Source organism: Sapajus apella, unplaced genomic scaffold, assembly GCF_009761245.1.
Source record: "Sapajus apella isolate SASKATOON/1434 unplaced genomic scaffold, GSC_monkey_1.0 scaffold206, whole genome shotgun sequence".
Taxonomy (NCBI): Eukaryota; Metazoa; Chordata; class Mammalia; order Primates; family Cebidae; genus Sapajus; species Sapajus apella.
This window is the reverse complement of record NW_022437146.1, coordinates 648,052-665,463: the sequence shown is the minus strand read 5'-3', so window position 1 is coordinate 665,463 and position 17,412 is coordinate 648,052. Positions and strand designations below refer to the sequence as shown.

Genomic DNA, 17,412 nt, shown 5'->3' with positions numbered 1-17,412 from the left:
CCTTTTCAGCATAGTACCGGAAGTCATAGCTAGAGCAATCAGGCAAGAGAAAGAAAAAGCATCCAAAGAGGAAAAGAATAAATCAGATAATCTCTTTTCTTAGAATGTAAGATTTTATACCTAGAAAACCTCTTATCTCTGCTCAAAGCCTCCCGGATCTGATAAACAACTTCAGCAAAATTTCATGATAGAAAATCAATGTACAAAAATCAATAGCCTTTCTATACACCAATAACATCCAAGCTGAGAGCCAAATCAAGAATGCAATCTCATTCACATAGCCACAGAAAGAACGAAATACCCAAGAGTACAGCTAACCAGGGAGGTGAAAGATTTTTACAATGATAATCACAAACCACTCTCAAAGAAGTCAGAGATGACACAAAACATTACATGTTCAATATCATTAAAGTGTCCATACTATCGAAAGCAATTTACAGATTCAGTGTTATTCCTATCAAACTACCAGTGACATTTTTCATAGCACTGGAAAAAAACTATTCTAAAATTTATATGGAACCAAAAAAGAGCCCACATAGCCAATGCAATCCTAAGTAAAAAGAACAAAGCCAGAGGTGGCACACCATCTAACTTCAAACTATACTGCAGGGCTATAGTAACCAAAACAGCATGGTATTACTATAAAAATAGACATATAGACCAATGGAACAGGTTAGAGAACCCAGAAATAAACCCATGTACAACCATCTGATCTTCGACAAAGCTGACAACAACAAACAATGGGGAAATGACTCCCTGTTCAATAAATGGCACTGGGATACCTGGCTAGCCACATGCAGAAGATTAAAACCAGACCCCTTTCTTATGTCATATACAAAAATCAACTCAAGATGGATTCAAGACTTAAATCGAAAACCTAAAACTATAAAAATCCTAAAAGAAAATCTAGGATATACCATTCTGGACTTTGGCTGTGGGAAAGATTTTATGACAAAGACTCCAAAAACAATTGCAACCAAAATTGACAAGCGAGACCTAATTAAAGAGCTTCTGCACAGCAAAAGAAACTATCAATAGAGTAAACAGAAAAAAATGCAGAATGGAAGACAATATATGCATTTGACAAAAGTCTAATATCCAGAATCTATAAGGAACTTAAACAAATTAACAAGGGAAACACAACACTGTTAAAAATGGGCAAAGGATGTGAACAGACATTTCTCAAAAGAAGACATACACGGCCAACAAGCACATGAAAAAATGCTCAACATCACTATTAGAGAAATGCAGAGCAAAACCACAATGAGATACCATCTCAGACAAGTCAGGATGGCTATTACTAAAAATATCAGATATGCCAGGTACAGTGGCTCATGCCTGTAATCCCAGCACTTTGGGAGGCTGAGGCAGGCGAATCACGAGGTCAAGAGTTTGAGACCAGCCTGGCCAACATAACGAAACCCCGTCTCTTCTAAAAATATGAAAAAAGCCAGGCAAGGTGGCGGGTGCCTGTAATCCCAGCTACTCAGGAGCCTGAAGCAAGAGAATCGCTTGAACCTGGGAGGCAGAGGTTGCAGTACACCATTGCACCACTGCACTCTAGCACCCCAGGCAACAGTGCAAGACTGTCTCAAAACAACAAGCAAAGAAAACAAAACAGATACTGGCGAGGTTGCAGAGAAAAGGAATGCTTATACACCATTTGTGGAAATGTAAAGTAGTTCAGCCACCATGGAAATCAGTTTGGATATTTCTCAAAGAACTAAGAGTTGAAGTGCCATTCGACCCAGCAATCCCTATACCCAAAGGAAAATACCATAAAGATGCATGCAGATGTTCATCACAGCATTATTCACAATAGCAAAGACATGGAATCAACATAGGTACCCACTAATGGCAGATCGGATAAATGTGGTACACCATGGAATACTACACAGCTGTAAAAAAGAACGAAATCATGTCCTTTACAGCAACATGGATAGAGCTGGAGGCCATTATCCTAAGTGAATTAATGCAGGAACAGAAAACCAAATACACATGTTCTCATGTATAAGTGGGAGCTAAACACTGAGTACACATGAACACCAAGAAGGTAGCACTAGACACTGGGGCCTACTTGAGGGTGAAGGGTGGGAGAAGGGTGAAAAAAAAAAACTTAAGTACTGTGTTTAGTACCTGGGTGATGAAATAAAGTGCACACCAAACCCCCATGACATACTATTTATCCATGTAGCAAACCTGCACTATATCCCCGAACCTAAAAGTTGGAAAGGGAAAAGAAAAGAAGAAAGGCTATGATCAGGTCACTTGGTCATTTGTGGTTTTTAGGACACCATTGCCTTATCTCTGTCTGAAGCAAGTTCTGGCCCTGGGGCTGTGAGTGCCCTGCTGACTCAGTTGTCCAGCAATGTGCCTACCTGGAACTGGCCTGAGTCTGGGCGAACTGAAGCAGTCGCCCCACCAGTACCCCGTGTACAGGGGCATCCTGAGCCCTAAGTGTGAATGGGTAGCAAGGAGTCACGTGGACACCTAGGGTGAATGTGTTTCTTCACAAGCATACTCTGTGGTTCCAGTGAACTTCACTTAGAAAACACAAATTCAAAGATCAAATTACTGGCCGGGCATGGTAGCTCATGCCTATAATCCTAGCACTTTGGGAGGCCAAGGCGGGCAGATCATGAGGTCAGGAGTTCGAGACCAGCCTGGCCAATATGGTAACACCCCGTCTCTACTAATACAAAAAAAAAAAAAAAATTAGCCGGGCATGATGGCATATTCCCGTAGTCCCAGCTACTTGGGAGCCTGAGGCAGAAGAATCACTTGAACCCAGGAAGCGGAGGTTGCAGTAAGCCGAGATTATGCCACTGCACTCCAGCCAGGGCAACAGAGCAAGACTCTGACTCAAACACACACACACACACACACACACACACACACACACACACACACACAGATTAAATTACCTAGAACTTTCACATGGAGACATGCCCAGGGCCTGTGCGCCTGCCCAGGTCTCAGCTCTGCAGGGGCCCTGCCTCAGCCAAGGATTCTGCAGTCCTGCAGGGTCTCCTGCCCATGGCCCCCGCCAGTGCTTCACACACAGCGCACATGTGGCCCACCAGAAACACTTGCCACATTTGCCACAGTTCCCTGCAGCACCTTCTGCCGACGTTCACTGCAGCCACTCACCGTTGCTTGGAGCTTTTCTGTCCTGTGAACCTAAAAACTTTGCCACTGTGGACAGGTATGCCCAGGTGTTCAGCCTGTTCACTGAGGTGCCTGATTCACATGTGCTAAACGAGCAAACACAGTTGGGCACCCCTGGCCAATTCCCACAAGGACATGGGTGCCATTGCTCCCTGACAGCCTGTGGCACATTCCAGTTGTCTGTGGGCCTTCTGAGAAGAGGGACAGGTCCAGCCATAATGTACAAGAAGGGAACAGTTGAGGCAATGGCTCCCCAAACGTGGCTGGGCTCAGAACCATTGGGACACCTGCTAACAGACTCAGATTCCCCAGCCCTGCCTGAGCCCTCTGAGTCAGAAGTCTGGGCAGGGCCCTAGGGGATGTGCGCCATAAGCCAGCTCCCGGGGAAGGCCAGCACCGACTCACGACCACTCTGCCCAGACACGCTGTTGGCTCTGGGGAGGGGGGCAGCCTAAGCCCAATCCCACAGATTTCCCCCCAACACAGGGCAGCCAGTGACAGGTGTGGAAGGCTTTGGCATCGCCTGCACGAGTCACCTGATTTTCCCAGCCTTTCTTGTGGGATGGTGTCTTCCTTTCCTATTGCTGCTGTCACTAATTACCACCAACTTAGTGGCTCAAAGCAGTACAGTTTTGTGGGTTGCAGTCCAATGTGGGTCTCAATGGGCTGAAAGCAAGGTGTTAGCAGGGCCAGTTCCTTCTGGAGGCCCTTGAGGAGAATCTGTTTCTCAGCATTTTCCAGCCACCCACATTCCTCTGCTCATGGCCCCTTCCTCCAAAGCCAGAAGGGTAGCATCTCCCAGCCCCTGCTCCCATTGCTGCCTCCCTAATTGCCTTCTGCCTCCCTCTTCCACTCGTAAGGATCCCTGTGATTATGCTGGGCTCGCCGGGATAATCCAGGATCATCTCCCCATCTCAAGATCCTTAACCTAAACCCACCTGCCAGGTCCCTTTGGCCACTTAAGGTAACATATCCACAGTTCTGGGGATTAACAAGTGGCCTTCTTTATGGGTCATTATTCTGCCTGCCACAGATGGGGATGATAAGCCTGGATCCCTCTACACCAGCATTTCTTGAGTTTGCTCATCTTTGGCCTGCATCAGCTTCACCTGGGCCACTCGTTACAGACACCAAGTGCAGGGCCACCCAGACCCCACTTTCCTAAGCATTTCAGGTGATCCACACACAGTGACATCTGACAGCCCTGGAGAGATAAAACCTCTGCAGGTATGACAGGTGACCTGGGATACTCTGTAGGAAAGAGGAAGGTTACATCCCTGGCCTCCAGCTAGAACCAGATGGCCCCACTGAGTCACAACTTCCCCAAAACTTTAGGGCTGAGTACCCTCGGGAGGTGCTTCCTGTGTCTGCAGATTTCACTCTGCTGGACGCTTCCCCCAGGACCCAGGAGGACTCCCCAGACCCAAACCCATGCTCCAGGACACTTGGGACTGTTCATGCCAGTGATTCAGCAGGTGGGGCCAGGAGTCACTGCCAGCAGGGGTGCCCAGCCCTGCCTCCTTGTGGTGAGGCATAACTGGGTGAGGGGCAACGTTGATCACTCAGAGGAGCCATAGGAATCTGAGTGTTCCAAGGGGTGCACCGCAGCCGGCAACATTTGCACCTGTACCTCAAGCTCCCTGCCTGCTCTCAGCACAGTGAGCAATGGCCCTGTGGTGGAACCTCGCAGTGACCACCCCCAGCTCCTGTATTTCTGCCTCAAGAATGTTTAAGTCCTGGAAGTCTGCTCAGCCTTCATACAGGAGCAACCTGAAAGCATAGGGGACATAGGGAAATGCTCTGCCCAGCAGGAGAATTCTGAGACACTTCCTGCACAGTTCCCCAAAGGGGCGCCACCAGGCTGGGCACCCAGGATCCCCTCCCACATAAATAATGTGCACCTATATCTCTAGCCCTGCTTCCAGGGGATCCCATCGGTGATGCCTTCCTTCATCCTTGGGCCAGCCCAGATGGAGATCAGACCCATATTTACCCCCATACATGTGTACATGATACCACACACATGCATACAATACATACATGCACACAGCACACCATATGCACATAGCACCACATATATGCATACACCACATGTGTGTATACAGTACACACATGCACAAAGCACCACACACATGCACAAAGCACCACACACATGCACACAGCATGCATATATGCACACAGCATACCAGATGAATAAACTATACACGCATGCACACAACACACACAGCACACACATGCATATAGTACACATGCACATAGCACTACACACGTATGCAGCACACATATGCACACAGCATACCACATCCATACACTACACACACATGCACATGACACACAGCACACACATGCATACACTACACACACATGCACATAGCACATTCATGCACACAGCATACCACATACATACACCACATGCACATGCACACAGCACACACACATGCACACAACACACAGCACACACACATGCATACACCATACACACATGCAAACACCACACATCACACGTACACAACACACAAATACATGCACTATACACATGCACATAACACATCACACACACATGCACACATCACACACACATACCACACACATACACTGCATCACACATATGCATAGCGCACAAAGGCACACAGCACACATACATGCACACAGCACATACATGCACACAGTACCACACATATAACACAACACACCCACATGCACACAGCACACATACATGCATACACCACACACATGACACCCACATACACAACACACATGCATACACCATACATATGGACATTAACACACACATGCATACACCACACACATGTACATAGCACCACACATGTGCACACGACACACATACATGCACACAACACATGCATACATGACACACACATAACATCCACACATGCATGCAGAACCAACATGCAGACACCACACACATGCACACAGCACACACATGCATATACCACACACTCATGCACACAGCATCACACATATACAGCATGCACACATGCACAAAACACACAGCACTGCATACACAAGCACACGGCACACACATATTACACACATGTGCTGCGTGTACATGCATATAACACACCAGCACACGTTCACACAAATACACACACACACTGCATATACCATGCGTGCACACATGTGCACATGCATACACACACACACACACCCTCTTTCTTGCTCCTCCCAGCCCAGGCTCAGTGGGTTGGCAGCCCTGGCCTGTAAAGGATAGTTAAATAGCCACCTCCAGTGGTTGCTTATAAGATGACTGCTCCTGGAGCTCTGCCCTTGCAGTAACTTTGGAGGGTTTTCATCAGACCAAGAATGAACGAGTTATGAGTCGGCTAATAAAATGCTTTGGCCAGAGCCCAAAGTTCTGTCCTCATTGTTTACTGATTTTATTGGTGATCCTGCTCAGCAGCCTTGCCTGGTGCCCCTTCCCTGAGTCACCTGCTGTGGCTGTGCCAAGCATCCGGGACAGGCATGCTGCCAGGCCTCACATGCTCCTGCTCTGTCTAAATCCCTGCAGCTGCTGGAGCCCACACTGTCCTTCCTTCCTCCCTCCCTGAGGACCCGCACCAGGCAGGCACCCACAGGTGCCACTGCCTCCAGACCTCCTCCAAATGACCCTGGCCTCACAGTCCCAGCAGGTGCTGTCTGCTGTGAAGGGGTTTCTCGCCCTCTTGGGAAAGGTGCCCATTCACCCTGGAAGGATCCCTGCCTTCCCTATTTCTCACACATTCTCCTCATCTCCCATCATCCAGTCCTTGGCTTCTCCCCCAGAACAGCCCTTAGGTCTGCCAGTTCCCTGCCCCCGGCCTGGGTCTGTACTCATCAGCTCTCCCCTGCCCACCACCTCCTCAGGGGCCTGCTGCCTGTCCCTCATGGCCACACCTAGTGATCAAGGACTCCAGCCCCACTAACCCAGTGCTGAGCTGGTGGGACACATTTGAGTCTCCCAGAGTCATACGTGTGCAGGATGTACCATCCAGGCCAGGGGCAGCTACTCAGGGGCTGAAGGTGCTGGGAAAGGCCTCATGGGCATCAAGACCCCCACATCTGGGGACAGTACCACCCCCTCCTGCTGTGTATGCTGCTGGGAGAGCTGCGGTCACACCTGCCCCTGGAGGACAGGATCCAGCTCCTCATCCTCCTGGACACCCTGCCTGGCTCTGTTCCCTTCCACCTTGTCTCCAGCCGCTCTCCAGCCTCTTTTTTCCAAAAAAGATGCAAAGTCCATGCCAGCCACAGGGCCTTGCCCCTGCTGTCCCCTCTGCCCAGAGTGCTCTTCCCAGACCCTATGTGGCCAGTTCCTCACCCCATGTGCCTGGAGAGGCCTTTCCTGAGCCCTCCCTTCTAAAGCAGCCTCGCTGTACTCAACCACCTCCCCCATATGGGCTCCTTCATGGCACCCAGCGCTCTCTGAAATGACTGCTTTTACTCTTTCGTTTGTATGGTTAGTTTTCAGCCTCCCTTCTCTAAACTGTGAGTTCCAGGGGGCAAGAACTCCGTGTCGGGCTCTCTGTTATATTCCCAGCACCCAGCATAGTGCCCAGCATACATAGGCTCTGGGTAACAGTCTCTCAGTGCTGCCCAGAACCCAGAATGACACAGCACCCAGCATAGTGCCCAGCATACCTAGGCCCTGGGTAAGTGTCCACCCAAGAGTTGTCTCAGGACAGTGGTGGGGTGAGGGGAGGCAGAGCTGACAGCCCTGGGGATGGCTCACCCTCTGTCCCAATGCCCGCACTCATGGATTAGCCCCGGGGCACATTCTGGAGTGAGAAGTTGGGTGGGCAGGGCAGGGGCTGGAGAGGTGAGGGGCCTTGGTAGAGGGTGCTCCTCAGTAGACTATGAGGGGGTGGGGCCAAATGCCTCCCAGGTCCCAGCCACAGCACCTGCAGCCGGGGTCCCACAAAGCTGGGGATGGCTCAGGGCCGAACTCCATGCTGGCCTTGAGGCTCAGAGAGCTTCCCAGTGGTGGCCATGATGGCAGCCAATGCTCTTCCTCAGCACAGGCCCAACCTCTCTGCAGCGGCGGGCCTGGCAGGGAGAGGATGAAGGAGACCTTAGGGCACACGGCCTTCTCCCCTGTCCCAGTGCCACCCTCACCCCTGTGGGACACTGAGCTGTGACCAGGAGCTAGTCCACACCCATGTTCCAGGTGCTCTGGCCTCATCCAAGCATCCCCCACCCTGCTCCCAGCAGGGCAATCATGCCTCAGTGGCCCAGCCACTTGCTAGAGAAAGTACTTTATCAGGGGACTGGCCTCTCCCCACTGAGCTGCACTTGATTAGGAGGGTCTCTCAGTGCTGCCCAGAACCCAGAATGACACAGCTGAGTGGGTCAGCTCTTCTGAGGTCCCTCTTGCAGCCTCTCCTCCTAGACCCCGAGCTGCCTTCCAGGGACACACTGGGACTAGACCCTAGGCTTGGGTGCACAGAGTGATAATCAGAGAAGAAGCAGAGAGTAGCCTAGTGCCTGCACCCTGAGGGCCTCTGTCTATCTGCTGGGAGGACACCCCTCTCCCCCAACCAAGTGTGCCTGCCTCTGTTCCCCCTCCCCTTCCCCATACCTGACCCTTGGTCTCAGACATCACCCTCCCTAGGGACAGCCTCTGGCCCTGGCCTTGGCCCAAGCCCTGCTACCTTCCCGCTCAGCCTACCTGGCCCACATTGATTCTAATCAATGTATGCCCTAGGCAGATGCCCACTCTCTCCAGGCCTTAGTTTCCCTAACTGTTCAAGAAATGGGCTAGACTCTTGTTTTTAACCTGTCCATTGTTCCAGAAACAGCCTTTATTGAAATAAATATCGCCTTGCTCCATCCTCAAAGCTGACACGGGGCTCACTCTGCCCCCAGCTCTAGTGAGACAACACTCAGCCTGTTATCCTTGCTCCCTAGGTCTGCGGAAATGGCCTGAGCTTGGCTCCTCAGAGCCTGTGTGTGGCAGCCCTTGTGCCCTCTCTGCAGTGTCAACCCAGGGCCATTCTGCCACAGAAAGACTGGGAGATAGGTGAGGCGGTTTCTATGCACATAGGTTAAGCACCTGGATCTAGATATTCCTGAAAGCAGCAAACCTTGACTTTTTATGATCCACAAGCCAGTAAGTTCATTTTGCTTAAGCTGGTTGGGTTGAGTTTTGAGCCACATCTCATCAAGTAGGTCCTGACTAAAGCAGAGGACAGGTGTTCCGAGCTCTATGCTGGGACAAACCGGGGAATTTTCACTGTTCAGGTGGACCCAGTTCAAGGAGGCCACTGGATCCTGTCAGGGCCCCCTCTCCCTTTCTAAAAGTGAAATCACGCATCGCCATCCTCCCAGCACCCCGGTGTCTTCAGAGTGGCGTCCACCCTCTCTGTGGGCCACGGGAGAACGCCGAGAAGGTGTGTGGGGTGCAGTTTCCCCAATCCCTGATGGATGCCTACCCGGGGATGTCCCACTCGGGGTTCGCAGGCAACCTAGAGTTCGGTGGCCGTGGTAGGAGGACAGCCCAGAGGACAGGTCCGGGCCCAGCCTTGAGGACAGAGGGTGAACCGGGTTTCGGAGCGCCAGAGGCTCACCAGGTGAGGGGTCGGCCGGGGCAGCTTGGGCGCAGAGTCGACCAGGGTCCGCCCTCGGGAGGGCAGCGTCTGACAGCCTGGGCGGGCGGTCCTGGCCCTTGGGACTGGGCCCCAGGGGCAGGTGGGGAGCCGCAGCGGAGGCCTGAACGCAGCGCGGGACACTTGGCCGAGACTCCGGAGCCTGGGCGTGGAGGGCCCTGGTGGGCAGCGCCGCCCGCTGGGCTCCCGCAGCTCCACCCAGCTCTCCGCCCGCTCCGCGCTCCCCGAGCGGCCACCAGGGGGCGCCGCGCCGCGTTGTTCTGTTGCCGCCGCCCGGCGCTCGTGCGGGCTGTGCCGGGAGCCGGGCGGGTGGCGGCGGCGGCGGGCGGCGCCCTGGGTCCGTGGCGCCGAGGCTCGCGGCGGGCGCTGCCCATGGGCCGGGCCCGGGGTTCGGGCGCGCCGGGAGCGGGTGAGTGGTGGCGCGGCCGGGGGACACCTGGCGCTGCGGGCAAGGGCGTGGGCTCGCGGGCGCTGGGGAGGGCTGCAGGCGGCCTCGGGGTGTCGGGCGCGGGGTGCTGGCGAGGTCGCGGCGTGGGTGCGGGGCGGCGGGGACGGCAGGTGTCCAGGACGTTGGCGGGCACGCGTGGGCCTGACCCGGAGCACAGGTGCGCGCGCGGTGACAGTGCGTGTGGCCGGCCGGCGTGACCGGGGGCCGCGGCGCACGTGAGTGTGCGGTCCGCGCGGCGGGGTCGGCTGGCGGTGGGAGGTTGCGCGCGGCGCGGGAACGTGCGCCGGGGTCAACAGGGGCGGGGTCCCCGCGGCTGCGGGGACTGGTGGCGCAGGGGTGGTGGGGAGGGGACCGGCTAAGGGCACACCCCCCGCCACCTGGCGGAAGACCCGGCTCTGCCGCGCGCCCAAGCCCCTCCACTGGGAGCAAGGAGCAAGCTTCTTTGAGCCACTGGAGTGGCAGGAAAAGCCAGCCTGGCCCAAAGCCTCCACCCGCGCCGGACCTCAGTTTCCCCGTCTATGAAATGGGGACAGGAAGGCACACCTGCCGGTGCAGGTGCAGAAGGGAAAGGACCTTGCACCTGGGGGAAGAGGGTGCTGTCGCCCTTCAGGATAGGATCGGATTTGAGGAAAGGAGCAATGCTAGTATCAGAGGGCCTGCGGAACGGTGGGGTCTGCTGGGAGCCCTGGGTGTGTCCCTCACGCATTGACAGCGGATGGCATCAAGGGACCAGCTGGTCCACTCTTTGTATTTAGATTGGGAAAGCAATGCTTTAGATTGGGAAAGCAATGCGTGGTGGGGAGCTTAGGGAAGGGTGCTGCCGACGCTGCCCCATGTGTGGGGGTGGGAAACAATGTGGGAAAGACAGACCTGGCAAGTCGGGGTGATGGAGAAGCTCATCTCGGCCCCTACCTCCTGCCTCCTGGGGCTGTGGGGGAGACAGAAGTTCTGCTGAGTCCCGGGAGCCTGAGAAGAGTCCTGGGAAGCTCTGCCTGCCAGGCAGCTGGAGTAACTGAGGCTTAGAGAGGGGTGGGACCATGGAGTGGCAATGCTGGGGTCGCACCTCTGGTAGGACTGGCTCCAACGGCCATACTGCAGCCACTGTGCCAGGCGACAGGGAGAGGGGGACTGGGGTTGTCCACTCACCAGCCCAGCGCATTCATTGAGCGCCTACTGTGTGCTGCCTGCCCCCGTAAGTGCTCACTAGCTGGTGTGTGACAGGGACACCAAACACAGAATCAAAGAAAAGCAAGGACACGGCGGAGAATGCGTGCTGGGAAGAAACGTGCAGTAGGGTGACTGGGACAGAGGGAGACCAGGGTGCATCTGAACCTTCGCCTGGTCAGGGAGGCTGCACTGAGCTGGGAGCCCTGCCTGTGCTGTGATGGACGAGTAGCCTGGGGGAGCCGCAAGAATGAGGTCCCTGAGGGCAGGAGGGACGGAGCTGGAGCCCAGTCTGTGGGGGGTCTGGATGCCCTGGGCAGGGGTTGGAGGTTGGGAGTTGAAAGGTTGCCCCTGGCAGCAGTGGGAGGGCAGGCGAGAGAGGGACAAGCTGCGGAGGGCAGGGCAGGACTGGCAAGGAGAAGTCCGCAGGCCTCCAGACTGGGGTCCTGTCTGTCACCTGGCCCTCTTCAGACCAGGGTCTTTGCTCTCCTGCCATGTCCCAGTCAATCTCTGAGGTGATTCCAGCTCTCACTTGTACCTGTACCCAGGTCCAGAATCAGCCATTTCTCCAAGGGGCCTTTGCTCCTTCCGTGGGACCCGAGTTTGGAGATCAGCGATGTGGGTAGGCCTTGTCAGTGGGCCCAGCCAAGGCATCTTTCTTTTTTGGTAAAAATTAGTATTACCATTCCCTTTCTTCTGTGGTGAGAACCTTGTCCCCCAAAACATGAATATGTTGAATCATTTAGCCCTACAATGCGCCCTGAAATAGTTTCAGAATTACTACACCCAAACCTACTAGGTCAGCCTCGGGATTTCTGCGTGTGCAGGCAGAGGGCTGTGCGATTGTGTTAGCTTCGTGTGTTTCTATTTGCATTCAGTTTTCAACTTTTTTCCTTTAGACTTTAGGATGTAAATTTATTTTTTTGAATATGTAAAACACATGGTTTAAAGGTCAAAACTATTTAAAAGCTATCCTTAGAGGTCTCAATCCCACCCCTGTGTCTTCCTCCTTGTTCCCATACCACTGGTAGCCATTTAAAATATTTTCTGGTTTATCCTTCCTGTGTCTCTTTCTGCAAAACAAGTCTTTTAAGCATCATCACCAAAGTTAGCACATATAGCTCCTTGTTTTTCTTCCATTAAAAATATGTCCTGAAAATAACTTCTTACCAGTTCATGGAGACCTGCCTCATTCTTTTTTACATTCACATAGTATTGTTCTGTGGCTGTACTATTATTGTTTATTCAAATTAAGTTCTGTGGATGCACATTTTGGTTTTTTCCAAGCCTTTTTTTATTTAAAATAATGAAGTAATGGATAACCTTGCACCTATATTGTTAATATTTGCAAAGGTGTATATTTAGAACAAATTTCTAGGAGTAGGAGTGAATGTGGATTTATTTTGTCCAGATTCCTGTCAAGAGGTGGCACCGTTTTGCATTCCTGCCACTAACGTATCACAGTGTCTGTTTCCCTCACAGCTTCGCCGGTCTGAGAGCTGAGAAACAGTATTTCAGTGTATTTTAAATTTATATTTCTATTATTATAAGTGAAATTGGACATCTTCTCACATAGATTTGGAATCATAGTTAGACTTTTCCCAGCCCAATTATAAAGCAATCATCTGTGTTTTCTAATATTTGTTTAGTTTTGTACTTAGTCTGTGGATCCAATTTAATCTTTTTCTAAATGTCTACCACTCTCTCCCAATTTCGTTTATTTAAAAGGTCATCTTTTCTCCAGTGATCTGAAATGCACCTTCATCCTATACTAAACATCTAAGCCCTGGGCCTGTTTCTGGCTTTCTAGTCTGTCTCACAGGTCTGTCTATTCCATCTGTTCACACACTGGTGAGAGAGAGAGAAAGAGAGAGAGAGAGAGAATATATTTAAAGGCAAGGAGGGCCTGGCGCAGTGGCTCACGCCTGTAATCTCAGCACTTTGGGAAGCTGAGGTGGGCAGATCACTTGAGATCAGGAGTTTGAAACCAGCCTGGCCAACATGGTGAAACCCTGTCTCTCCCCAAAAATATAAAAAGTTAGCCAGGTATGGTGGCGTGCACCTGTAATCCCAGCTACTTGGGAGGCTGAGATATGAGAATCACTTGAACCCAGAAGACGGAGGTTGCAGTGAGCTGAGACTGTGCCACCGCACTCCAGCCTGGGCGACAGAGTGAGACTCCATCTCAAAATAATAATAATAAAGGCAAAGAGGACTTTATTCAAAACTATTGCAATAGAGGAGAGATTGAGCTCAACTCTCCTTGTGTTTTAATATCTGATGGGTAAGTTCCTTCCACTGCTTTTTACTGCAAGGATTTCCTAGCTATTTCAGCATGTTGCTGGTATTTGGTGGGGAAGGAGATCATATTAACTTTATATTAGACTTATAAACTTTAGGATAATTGGCATCTTTATGAAGCTGAGTCATCTCATACAAAACCAAGATATATCTTTCTGTTTGTTCAGCACTACTCCTAGGAGTATTTTGAAGTTTTCCTCATACATGCTTTTCATATTTCTTAGGTTTATTCATGAGTATTTTACCTTGTCTGTTGCTATTATAAATGGTTTTTTCATCAATTATATCTTTGAATTGGCTACTGTTTTGTGTATGTTATTTTATATCTTTCTGTCTCACCTGAATTTTTATTGTTAGTCTTCTTTTTTTTTGAGACAGAGTCTCGTTCTGTCACCCAGGCTAGAGTGCAGTAGCATGATCTTGGCTTACCACCACCTCCACCTCCCAGGTTCAAGTGATTCTTGTGTCTCAGCTTCCCAAGTAGCTCAGAGATTACAGGTGCCAGCCATCACTCTGGGCTAATTTTTGTATTTTTAATATCATTGTATTAGTTATCTATTTCTGTGTAATAAGTTATCATTGACCTCGTGGCTTGAAGCAACATATGCTTATTAGCTCATCATTTCTGTGGATCAGGAGCCTGGGCATGGCTTAGCTGAGTACTGCTGGCGTTGGCTAGAACTAGGTTCTCATGTGGAGACTCAACTAGGGAAGGATTTGCTCATCCATTCATGCGGTTGTTGGTAGCATTTAGTTCTTTGTAGTTATATTTAGAGCTTAAATTTTTGGCTAGATGTTGGCTAGAGGCCAACCTCAACTTCTAGAGGACCCCCAGGTCCTAGGGACCACCCACAGTTCCTTGTCCCGTGGGCTTCCCCAGCATGACTGCTTACTTTATCAAGCAGCAAAGAGTCTCTAGAGAGTCATAACATGACAAAACATAACACAGTATAATGTAACATATATGATATAATCCCAGCAGTGATATGCTATCATCTTTACCATAGTCAATTGGTTAGAGGAAAGTCAAAGTTCCCACCCAGTCCCAAAAGTCTGAATACCAAGAGGTAGAGATCATGCCTGGCACAATGGTGTTGGATTCTGATTACTAATATTTGTTTTTGCCAAAGTTTTCCCAGTCACCTTTTGACTAAACAAAGCTTAACTTCTGATGATTCCTTAAGAAAGACTTGTGAGCCTGGGTGCAGTGTCTCATGCCTGTAACCCCAGCACTTTTGGAGGCTGAAGTGGGTAGATCACGAGGTCAGAAGTTCGAGACCAGCCTGACAAACCTGGTGAAACCCAGTCTCTACTTAAAATACAAAAATTAGCCAGGCATGGTGGCGTGCACCTGTAATCCCAGCTACTCAGCAGGCTGAGGCAGAGAATCGTTTTAACCCAGGAGGTGGAGGTTGCCGTGAGTTGAGATCATGCCACTGCACTCCAGCCTGGGACAGAGTGAGACTCCATCTCAAAAAAAACTAGGCATTGTCTGAAGAAGAAGAAGAAGAAGAAGAAGAATAGATTGGCTGCTTATAAAATCCTTACCTCTTACTTTCTTTCCTTAAATTTTTAAAAATGTTGTTTTGGGTTGTATTGCTTGTATGTTGTTGACAAGATGCCTGATATAAACATGCTTTTCTTTCCTTTGTAAGTGACTTGATTGCTTTTCTGGAGCTCCAAAGGATTTTTTTTCTTTATTTTTAAAGTCTAATCATTTTACTAGGCATTGTCTTGGAATTGATCTCAGGTACATGGGGGACTCTTTGAATATGCAGATTTAAGTCTTCTTTTATTTCTAAAACATTTTCCTAAATTGTAGTGTTAAATGTTAATTATGTACCATTATTTTGCTTTTTTTCTTCAGGGATGCCAGTAACGTGTTTGTGTTAGATCTTTTTTTCATCCATCTTTAGATTGTTTTCTGTATGAATTTTACTTTTGTTTTGTGGTTGTTGTCATTCATTTCCTTAATGAACACTATTAAGCTTTTAGTCAAATCTATTCTCCCTGAGAGATGTTCTAATTCAGTCTTCATTTCTGAGATGATTGTCTTTTCCTCATTTTCTTTCATGAGTTCAAGCAACTCTAATTTCACATTTACCTTTTGTATTGGGGTCCACTTCTGTGGAGTTTTTGAATGTATAATTTAGGGATTTTCTTCATGTGTCTGAATTTTTCTTAGCACGTCTTCATCTGTTCAGGCTGCTCTAACAAAATATCAGAAACTGGATGTTTTACAAACAACAGAACTATTTTTCACAGTTCTGGAGGCTGGAGGTACAAGATCAAGGTAGGTGGTGAGGGCCGCTTCCTGGTTCACAGATGACTCCTCTCCTCTGCCATGTCCTCACATGGAGGAAAGGGCAAGGGAGCTCTCTGGAGCCTCTTTTCTGAGGGCATGAATCATTGATGAGGTCTCTCTCTTCGAGACCTAATCACCTTCCAAAGGCCCCCCTTCAAATGCTATCACACTGGGGACTACGTTTCAATGTATAAATTCTGGGGAACATAAACTTCCAGACCATAGCATTAGGTAATTCAAGTTGAGGTGTTGCGTGTCATTTTTCCCCATGTAACTTGGGGGTTCCTTCGAAAGATTGGTGTTGGCTCCTTATACTGGCTTTATATGGATATTATCTGTTAACTTAGAAATGTCTTCGTTTGCCTGTACTGCTAATAGCAGGTGGCTGTAGGCAGGAGCTAGGGGCTTAGAGACCATAGTAGGTTTCTTGGTGTAAGACTGCCCTCTCCTGTTGGAGTAATGAAGTGCACCATTTTCCTTGTCCTTTGGGAGGCAGGAGTGGTTGTGTTTTCTGAATCTACAATTCACTTTTGCTTCTGTAGGTCCCTGAATGTCCGGGCTTGCTACTTACTGTCTGTTACCAGCAAGCCTCCGAAGCCTGCCTCTACTTCTAGGCCACGTGCTTGGCCCATAGAAGCAGGGCCTTTCTGAGACAGCCACCTCTGGGCTTGAATGCTTTCTGTCTCCTTTCAGTTCCCCAGCCGCCAGTGCTCTGACACCCACCGCCAGGCGTGCTCTGTTTCCCCATGTGGAGTGAGACTTTCTTCTTCTTGTTTTTATTTAGAGACAGGGTCTCGCTCTGTCACCCAGGCTGTAGTGCAGTGGAATGATCACAGCTCACTGCAGCCTTCAACTCCTGGGCTCAAGTGATCCTCCCACCTCAGCCTCCAGAGTAGCTGAGACCAGAAGCACCTGCCACCACACCTGGGTAAAGGACTTTCTTTTTTTCTTAGTTCTTGGCCCCAGCACCCCTCTCCTCATTCCCACAGTGCCTCTGCCTAAGCCCTCGCCCCACCAATGCCAGCGTGGGCCCTGGAGCCAGTTCTGAAGTTTGGGGTGTGTTTCCTCACCCACACCAGTTAGAGGAGTGTGCGCCCTGTCTCCTACTCATGCTGGAGGCATCGGCATGGGTGGTGTTATTGGCTCTCCTGCTTGGTCCATATTGGCTTTTACCAAGAACAGGATTGGGTTTAGGTGGCCGCCATTATCTCTGGGGACCTAGAGATGTCTGCAACCTTTTTACTTGGAAAAGCTTCATAAAGAATGGTGTACTTTTCATCTATTAAGTAAATCCATCAATTTTTAACAATTTGGAACATTTACCCATTACATTTGCTAAGCCATTCAAGAATAAGCTATAGGAATCAAGACATCAGCATCACCTTAGAACAAGGAAATTCTACAAAACTGCAATTTGAATGCAT

General features: G+C 50.1%; 1 protein-coding gene across 1 annotated transcript in view; it reads left to right on the top strand.

Annotated features, from left to right (window-relative positions):
- Positions 1-10,060: 10,060 nt before the first annotated feature.
- Positions 10,061-17,412, top strand: part of RASGEF1C (RasGEF domain family member 1C) — a 98,739-nt gene continuing 91,387 nt past the window's right edge. The window contains exon 1 of the mRNA XM_032270256.1: positions 10,061-10,179. The gene's annotated coding sequence lies outside the window, so the exon portion shown is untranslated. The remainder of the gene's footprint in view (positions 10,180-17,412) is intronic.